This window comes from Camellia sinensis, chromosome 12, assembly GCF_055761805.1.
Source record: "Camellia sinensis isolate YWXY chromosome 12, ASM5576180v1, whole genome shotgun sequence".
Classification (NCBI taxonomy): Eukaryota; Viridiplantae; Streptophyta; class Magnoliopsida; order Ericales; family Theaceae; genus Camellia; species Camellia sinensis.
In genome coordinates this window covers 547,501-557,500 of record NC_138972.1, presented here as the reverse complement: position 1 = coordinate 557,500, position 10,000 = coordinate 547,501, and positions in this window count along the sequence as shown.

Sequence of the window (10,000 nt, the reverse complement as noted above, 5' to 3'; positions counted from 1 at the left end):
CGCATGCCTTGCCACGGCCTCGGCCGCGCATGCCATGCCACCGCGTTGCCCGGCATGCCATGCCTTGGCCTCGGTCAACATGCCATGCCACGGCCTCGGCCTCGGCCCGCATGCCTTGCTACGGCGTCGCCCAACATGCAGTGCCACGGCCTCGGCCCGCATGCCATGCCACGGCCTCGGCCCGCATGCCTTGCCACGGCCTCGGCCGCGCATGCCATGCCACCGCGTTGCCCGGCATGCCATGCCTTGGCCTCGGTCAACATGCCATGCCACAGCCTCGGCCTCGGCCCGCATGCCTTGCTACGGCGTCGCCCAACATGCAGTGCCACGGCCTCGGCCCGCATGCCATGCCACGGCCTCGGCCCGCATGCCTTGCCACGGCGTCGCCCAACATGCCATGCCACGGCCTCGGCCCGCATGCCTTGCCACGGCCTCGGCCGCGCATGCCATGCCACCGCGTTGCCCGGCATGCCATGCCTTGGCCTCGGTCAACATGCCATGCCACGGCCTCGGCCTCGGCCCGCATGCCTTGCTACGGCGTCGCCCAACATGCAGTGCCACGGCCTCGGCCCGCATGCCATGCCACGGCCTCGGCCCGCATGCCTTGCCACGGCGTCGCCCAACATGCCATGCCACGGCCTCGGCTAGCATGCCATGCCACGGCCTCGGCCCGCATGCCTTGCCAAGGCGTTGCCCAACATGCCATGCCATGCCATGCCACGGCCTCGGCCCGCATGTCTTGCCAAGGCGTAGCCCAACATGCCATGCCACGGCCTCGGCCCGCATGCCTTGCCACGGCGTTGCCCAGCATGCCATGCCACCGCGTTGCCCGGCATGCCATGCCTTAGCCTTGGCCAGCATGGCATGCCACGGCCTCGGCCATCATGCCATGCCACGGCCTCGGCCCGCATGCCTTGCCACGGCGTTGCCCAACATGCCATGCCACGGCCTCGGCCCGCATGCCATGCCATGCCATGCCTTGGCCTTGGCCAGCATGACATGCCACGGCCTCGGCCCGCATGCCTTGCTACGGCGTCGCCCAACAAGCCATGCCACGGCCTCGGCCCGCATGACATGCCACGGCCTCGGACCGCATGCCTTGCTACGGCGTCGCCCCACATGCCATGCCACGGCCTCGGCCCGCATGCCATGCCACGGCCTCGGCCCGCATGACATGCCACGGCCTCGGCCATCATGCCATGCCACGGCCTCGGCCCGCATGCCTTGCCACGGCGTTGCCCAACATGCCATGCCACGGCCTCGGCCCGCATGCCATGCCATGCCACGGCCACGGCCCGCATGCCATGCCATGCCACGGCCACGGCCCGCATGCCTTGCCACGGCGTTGCCCAGCATGCCATGCCACCGCGTTGCCCAGCGGGCCGTGCCGCGGCCTCGGCCCGCATGCCTTGCGACTGCCTTGGCCAGCGTGCCATGCCACAGCGTGCCATGCCTTAGCCTTGGCCTACATGCCATGCCACTGCCTTGGCCAGCATGTCGTGCCACCGCCACGGCCAGCATGCCATGCCGGTCCGTTGCCCAGCATGCCACGGCCGTGGCGGCATGGCAAGCCACGGCCTCGGCCAGCATGCCATGCCACGGCCTCGGCCAGCATGCCATGGCACTGTCTTGGTCAGCATGCCATGCCATGGCACCGCCTTGTCCAGCACGCCGTGCCGCAGCGTTGGCCAGCATGCCTTGGCCGGCATGCCATGCCAATGCCTTGGGCCAACATGGCGTGCCACGGGCTGGGCCATGCCGGTCCGTTGCCCGGCATGCCACGGCCGTGGCGGCATGGCAAGCCACGGCCTCGGCCAGCATGCCATGCCCCGGCCTCGCCCAGCATGCCATGGCACGGTCTTGGTCAGCATGCCATGCCATGGCACCGCCTTGTGCAGCGTTGGCCAGCATGCCTTGGCCGGCATGCCATGCCAATGCCTTGGGCCAACATGGCGTGCCACGGGCTGGGCGAGCACGGCATGCCACGGGCTGGGCGAGCATGCCACGCCACGGCCTTGGCTAGCAGCAAGGCATGCCACGGCCTCGGCGAGCATGCCATGCTATGCCAAGGCCAAGGCCAAAGCCAAGGCTAAGGCAGTGGGCAAGGCCAAGTCCCTGTGCAAGGCATGGCCAAGGCCAAGGCAAAGGCCAAGGCCGCGGGCAAAGGCCAAGGCCAAGGCCAAGGCCATGGCGTGCCACCGCCTCGATCGATCTTTTTGAACATGATTCTTTTATAATCTTACCCAAACCGTGCAACACAATTAAAAATGCACTACAATCAATTTTAAATGTCATTCCCTATTTTTTTGCAATTTTTCTGGAGCTTTTCGAATTTTTAAAGCCCTTATTTGGCATAAAAAAATCAAAATAAAATAAAAAAAATGAAAAAAATAATTTAATAATTTCTATAATTACTAGTGAATCATCCTTTAATTATGGGAATTTTTCCATAATTTTTTGACTATTTTTATTAATTTTTATTATTTTTTAAGTATTAATATCGAAATAAATTAAAATAAAATATTTTCTGTAAAAAAAAAATTTTTTTAATTTTTTTTATGGTGTATTAAATTATTTCCTACAACTTTAATGTTGAAAGTTTTGGCAAAAAACCATTACTTTTTAAAAAAACCCCATTATGACTCCTCGAACATGCTTGATGTTTCCTCCTGCCAGATTGAAAAGGGCTTAACAGGCTATTATAAGGGGGGGGCACCTCCCTTGCCCAGGGCAAGGCAGTGGCAGGTACGCCCCATGTTGGGCGCGGCCTGGGCTGCGGCCTTGGGTTACATGCACTGCGGCTCGACCGCGGCCTGGGCTGCGGCCTGGGGCGGCTCGGCCGCGGCCTTGGGCGGCCTGGACCGCGGCCTTGGGCGGCCTTGCGCGGCCTGGGCGCGGCCTTGGGCGGCCTGGGCGCGGCCTTGGGCGGCCTGGGCGCGGCCTTGCGCGGCCTGGGCGGCCTGGGCGCGGCCTTGCGCGGCCTGGGCGCGGCCTTGGGCAGCATGGCGTGGCATGCGCGCGGGCGTGGGCGGCCTGGCATGCGCGCGGCATGGGCAGCACGGCATGGCATGCGCACGGCCTGGGCGGCCTGGCATGCAGCCGGCCTGGCATGCCCGCGGCGTGGGCAGCACGGCATGGCATGCGCACGGCCTGGGCGGCCTGGCATGCAGCCGGCCTGGCATGCCCGCGGCGTGGGCAGCACGGCATGGCATGCGCACGGCCTGGGCGGCCTGGCATGCAGCCGGCCTGGGCAGCACGGCATGGCATGCGCACGGCCTGGGCGGCCTGGCATGCCCGCGGCGTGGGCAGCGTGGCCTGTGCGAATACCGCGCGCGTGGTCTTTTGACCACGGTGCGCGTGTTGCGCGCATGGTCGCGCACGCCTTTGCACGCCTTCGCACGCAACGCACGTCTAGTGATAAGAACCGCAGCCAAGGCAGCCCAGCCCCAAGGCCAAGGCCAGCAGCATGGCATGCCACGGCGAAGGCAGCCCAGCCAAAGCCAGCAGCATGCCATGCCAAGGCCAGCAGCATGCCATGCCACGGCCAAGGCAGGCCAGCCAAAGCCAGCAGCATGCCATGCCAAGGCCAAGGCCAGCAGCATGCCATGCCACGGCCAAGGCAGCCCAGCCAAAGCCAGCAGCATGCCATGCCAAGGCCAAGGCCAGCAGCATGCCATGCCACGGCCAAGGCAGCCCAGCCAAAGCCAGCAGCATGCCATGCCAAGGCCTAGGCCAGCAGCATGCCATGCCACGGCCAAGGCAGGCCAGCCAAAGCCAGCAGCATGCCATGCCAAGGCCAAGGCCAGCAGCATGCCATGCCACGGCCAAGGCAGCCCAGCCAAAGCCAGCAGCATGCCATGCCAAGGCCTAGGCCAGCAGCATGCCATGCCACGGCCAAGGCAGGCCTGCCAAAGCCAGCAGCATGCCATGCAAAGGCCAAGGCCAGCAGCATGCCATGCCACGGCCAAGGCAGCCCAGCCAAAGCCAGCAGCATGCCATGCCAAGGCCAAGGCCAGCAGCATGCCATGCCACGGCCAAGGCAGCCCAGCCAAAGCCAGCAGCATGCCATGCCAAGGCCTAGGCCAGCAGCATGCCATGCCACGGCCAAGGCAGGCAAGCCAAAGCCAGCAGCATGCCATGCCAAGGCCAAGGCCAGCAGCATGCCATGCCACGGCCAAGGCAGCCCAGCCAAAGCCAGCAGCATGCCATGCCAAGGCCTAGGCCAGCAGCATGCCATGCCACGGCCAAGGCAGGCAAGCCAAAGCCAGCAGCATGCCATGCCAAGGCCAAGGCCAGCAGCATGCCATGCCACGGCCAAGGCAGCCCAGCCAAAGCCAGCAGCATGCCATGCCAAGGCCAAGGCCAGCAGCATGCAGTGCCACGGCCAAGGCAGGCCTGCCAAAGCCAGCAGCATGCCATGCCAAGGCCAAGGCCAGCAGCATGCCAGGCCACGGCCAAGGCAGCCCAGCCAAAGCCAGCGGCATGCCATGCCAAGGCCAAGGCCAGCAGCATGCCATGCCACGGCCAAGGCAGCCCAGCCAAAGCCAGCAGCATGCCATGCCAAGGCCTAGGCCAGCAGCATGCAGTGCCACGGCCAAGGCAGGCCTGCCAAAGCCAGCAGCATGCCATGCCAAGGCCAAGGCCAGCAGCATGCCATGTCACGGCCAAGGCAGCCCAGCCAAAGCCAGCAGCATGCCATGCCAAGGCCAAGGCCAGCAGCATGCCATGCCACGGCCAAGGCAGCCCAGCCAAAGCCAGCAGCATGCCAAGCCAAGGCCAAGGCCAGCAGCATGCCATGCCACGGCCAAGGCAGCCCAGCCAAAGCCAGCAGCATGCCATGCCAAGGCCTAGGCCAGCAGCATGCCATGCCACGGCCAAGGCAGGCAAGCCAAAGCCAGCAGCATGCCATGCCAAGGCCAAGGCCAGCAGCATGCCATGCCACGGCCAAGGCAGCCCAGCCAAAGCCAGCAGCATGCCATGCCAAGGCCAAGGCCAGCAGCATGCCATGCCACGGCCAAGGCAGCCCAGCCAAAGCCAGCAGCATGCCATGCCAAGGCCTAGGCCAGCAGCATGCCATGCCACGGCCAAGGCAGCCCAGCCAAAGCCAGCAGCATGCCATGCCAAGGCCAAGGCCAGCAGCATGCCATGCCACGGCCAAGGCAGCCCAGCCAAAGCCAGCAGCATGCCAAGCCAAGGCCAAGGCCAGCAGCATGCCATGCCACGGCCAAGGCAGCCCAGCCAAAGCCAGCAGCATGCCATGCCAAGGCCTAGGCCAGCAGCATGCCATGCCACGGCCAAGGCAGGCAAGCCAAAGCCAGCAGCATGCCATGCCAAGGCCTAGGCCAGCAGCATGCCATGCCACGGCCAAGGCAGCCCAGCCAAAGCCAGCAGCATGCCATGCCAAGGCCAAGGCCAGCAGCATGCCATGCCACGGCCAAGGCAGCCCAGCCAAAGCCAGCAGCATGCCATGCCAAGGCCTAGGCCAGCAGCATGCAGTGCCACGGCCAAGGCAGGCCTGCCAAAGCCAGCAGCATGCCATGCCAAGGCCAAGGCCAGCAGCATGCCCTGCCACGGCCAAGGCAGCCCAGCCAAAGCCAGCAGCATGCCATGCCAAGGCCAAGGCCAGCAGCATGCCATGCCACGGCCAACGCAGCCCAGCCAAAGCCAGCAGCATGCCATGCCAAGGCCTAGGCCAGCAGCATGCAGTGCCACGGCCAAGGCAGGCCTGCCAAAGCCAGCAGCATGCCATGCCAAGGCCAAGGCCAGCAGCATGCCATGCCACGGCCAAGGCAGCCCGGCCAAAGCCAGCAGCATGCCATGCCAAGGCCAAGGCCAGCAGCATGCCATGCCACGGCCAAGGCAGGCCAGCCAAAGCCAGCAGCATGCCAAGCCAAGGCCAAGGCCAGCAGCATGCCATGCCACGGCCAAGGCAGCCCAGCCAAAGCCAGCAGCATGCCATGCCAAGGCCTAGGCCAGCAGCATGCCATGCCACGGCCAAGGCAGCCCAGCCAAAGCCAGCAGCATGCCATGCCAAGGCCTAGGCCAGCAGCATGCAGTGCCACGGCCAAGGCAGGCCTGCCAAAGCCAGCAGCATGCCATGCCAAGGCCAAGGCCAGCAGCATGCCATGCCACGGCCAAGGCAGCCCGGCCAAAGCCAGCAGCATGCCATGCCAAGGCCAAGGCCAGCAGCATGCCATGCCACGGCCAAGGCAGGCCAGCCAAAGCCAGCAGCATGCCTTGCCAAGGCCAAGGCCAGCAGCATGCCATGCCACGGCCAAGGCAGCCCAGCCAAAGCCAGCAGCATGCCATGCCAAGGCCAAGGCCAGCAGCATGCCATGCCACGGCCAAGGCAGCCCAGCCAAAGCCAGCAGCATGCCAAGCCAAGGCCAAGGCCAGCAGCATGCCATGCCACGGCCAAGGCAGCCCAGCCAAAGCCAGCAGCATGCCATGCCAAGGCCTAGGCCAGCAGCATGCCATGCCACGGCCAAGGCAGGCCAGCCAAAGCCAGCAGCATGCCATGCCAAGGCCAAGGCCAGCAGCATGCCATGCCACGGCCAAGGCAGCCCAGCCAAAGCCAGCAGCATGCCATGCCAAGGCCAAGGCCAGCAGCATGCCATGCCACGGCCAAGGCAGCCCAGCCAAAGCCAGCAGCATGCCATGCCAAGGCCTAGGCCAGCAGCATGCCATGCCAAGGCCAAGGCCAGCCGCATGCCATGCCACGGCCAAGGCAGCCCAGCCAAAGCCAGCAGCATGCCATGCCAAGGCCAAGGCAGGCCAGCCAAAGCCAGCAGCATGCCATGCCACGGCCAAGGCAGCCCAGCCAAAGCCAGCAGCATGCCATGCCACGGCCAAGGCAGCCCAGCCAAAGCCAGCAGCATGCCAAGCCAAGGCCAAGGCCAGCAGCATGCCATGCCACGGCCAAGGCCAGCAGCATGCCATGCCACGGCCAAGGCAGCCCAGCCAAAGCCAGCAGCATGCCATGCCAAGGCCTAGGCCAGCAGCATGCCATGCCACGGCCAAGGCAGCCCAGCCAAAGCCAGCAGCATGCCATGCCAAGGCCTAGGCCAGCAGCATGCCATGCCAAGGCCAAGGCAGCCCAGCCAAAGCCAGCAGCATGCCATGCCAAGGCCTAGGCCAGCAGCATGCCATGCCACGGCCAAGGCAGCCCAGCCAAAGCCAGCAACATGCCATGCCAAGGCCAAGGCCAGCAGCATGCCATGCCACGGCCAAGGCAGCCCAGCCAAAGCCAGCAGCATGCCATGCCAAGGCCTAGGCCAGCAGCATGCCATGCCACGGCCAAGGCAGGCCTGCCAAAGCCAGCAGCATGCCATGCCAAGGCCAAGGCCAGCAACATGCCATGCCATGGCCAAGGCAGCCCAGCCAAAGCCAGCAGCATGCCATGCCAAGGCCTAGGCCAGCAGCATGCCATGCCACGGCCAAGGCAGCCCAGCCAAAGCCAGCAGCATGCCATGCCAAGGCCTAGGCCAGCAGCATGCCATGCCACGGCCAAGGCAGCCCAGCCAAAGCCAGCAGCATGCCATGCCAAGGCCAAGGCCAGCAGCATGCCATGCCACGGCCAAGGCGGCCCAGCCAAAGCCAGCAGCATGCCATGCCAAGGCCTAGGCCAGCAGCATGCCATGCCACGGCCAAGGCAGGCCTGCCAAAGCCAGCAGCATGCCATGTCAAGGCCAAGGCCAGCAGCATGCCATGCCACGGCCAAGGCAGCCCAGCCAAAGCCAGCAGCATGCCATGCCATGGCCTAGGCCAGCAGCATGCCATGCCACGGCCAAGGCAGGCCAGCCAAAGCCAGCAGCATGCCATGCCAAGGCCTAGGCCAGCAGCATGCCATGCCACGGCCAAGGCAGGCCAGCCAAAGCCAGCAGCATGCCATGCCAAGGCCAAGGCCAGCAGCATGCCATGCCACGGCCAACGCAGCCCAGCCAAAGCCGGCGGCATGCCATGCCAAGGCCAAGGCCAGCAGCATGCCATGCCACGACCAAGGCTGCCAGCCAAAGCCAGCAGCATGCCATGCCAAGGCCTAGGCCAGCAGCATGCCATGCCACAGCCAAAGCCAGCAACATTCCATGGCAAGGCCAACGCAGCCCAGCCAAAGCCGGCGGCATGCCATGCCAAGGCCAAGGCCAGCCGCATGTCTTGCCACGGCCTTGTCCCGCAGCGTGGCGTGCCTTTGCCTTGGGCTAGAACATCGCATGCCACGCCCTTGGCAAGCAATCCTATCCCTCGTGTAATTGCCATTTGGTTTGGCTTTGACTTACGTATATGTTGCCCTGCGAAATGCTTGTCCCTCGGGTAATAGCCGTTTGGTTGCCTTTGACTTGCGAACCCGTTGCTAGTGCTTTCCCCAGTGGAAGCTTGTTGGGAAAAGTATGTCCCTCGGAAGTTGCCTGTTGCGTTTGTTATTTGCATTCGAGCTATCCGATGCTTGCTGGGTTTCTCTAAGTGTTTTTGCACGTTCGTCGGGCTTTTTAATTATTTATTTACTCATAAAAATTATAATAAAATAAATTAAAAATAAAAAAATAATTAAAAAAATTACTATAATTACTAGTGCCTCATCTTATAATTGTTGGAATTTTTCTAGAATTTTTTGAGTATTTTTAGTAATTTTTATTATTTTTTAAGTATTAAAATTGAAATAAATTAAAATAAAATATTCCGGTGGCCAAATATTTTTTTATAATTTTTTTTATGGTGTATTAAATTATTTCATACAACTTTCATGTTGAAAGTTTTGGCAAAAAACCATTACTTTTTAAAAAAACCCCATTATGACTCCTCGAACATGCTTGATGTTTCCTCCTGCCAGATTGAAAAGGGCTTAACAGGCTATTATAAGGGGGGGGCACCTCCCTTAAGGCTGGCCAGCATGGCCAGGCCACAGGCCACGCCTATGCCTAGGCGGGCGCTTGGCACATGCCATCGCTTGGCTTGTGGCATTGGCTTGTGGCATCGAAACTACATAGCCAAGCACGGGATGCGTCGAGTGGCGGCCCGCGGCGGTGGCGGTGGCACGTTGGCCTAGGCCAGCATGCCATGCCACAGCCTTGGCCAGCAACATGGCATGCCAAAGCCTTGGCCAGCAACATGGCATGCCAAAGCCTTGGCCAGCAGCATGCCATGCCTTGGCCTTGGCAAGCATGTCATGCCACGGCCTTGGCCAGCAGCATGCCATGCCACGGCCTTGGCCAGCAGCATGCCATGCCCCGGCCTTGGCCAGCAGCATGCCATGCCACGGCCTTGGCCAGCAGCATGCCATGCCACAGCCTTGGCCAGCAGCATGCCATGCCACAGCCTTGGCCAGCAACATGGCATGCCAAAGCCTTGGCCAGCAGCATGCCATGCCTTGGCCTTGGCAAGCATGTCATGCCACGGCCTTGGCCAGCAGCATGCCATGCCACGGCGTTGGCCAGCAGCATGCCATGCCACGGCCTTGGCCAGCAGCATGCCATGCCACGGCCTTGGCCAGCAGCATGCCATGCCACAGCCTTGGCCAGCAGCATGCCATGCCACAGCCTTGGCCAGCAACATGGCATGCCAAAGCCTTGGCCAGCAGCATGCCATGCCTTGGCCTTGGCAAGCATGTCATGCCACGGCCTTGGCCAGCAGCATGCCATGCCACGGCTTTGGCCAGCAGCATGCCATGCCACGGCCTTGGCCAGCAGCATGCCATGCCACGGCCTTGGCCAGCAGCATGCCATGCCACAGCCTTGGCCAGCAACATGGCATGCCAAAGCCTTGGCCAGCAGCACGCCATGCCCCGGCCTTGGCAAGCTTGTCATGCCACGGCCATGGCCAGCAGCGTGCTATGCCCCGGCCTTGGCCAGCAGCTTGCCATGCCACGACCTTGGCCAGCAGCTTGCCATGCCCCGGCCTTGGCCAGCATGTCATGCCACGGCCTTGGCCAGAAACATGGCATGCCGCGGCCTTGGCCGGCAGCATGCCATGCCGCGGCCTTGGGCGGCAGCATGCCATGCCGCGG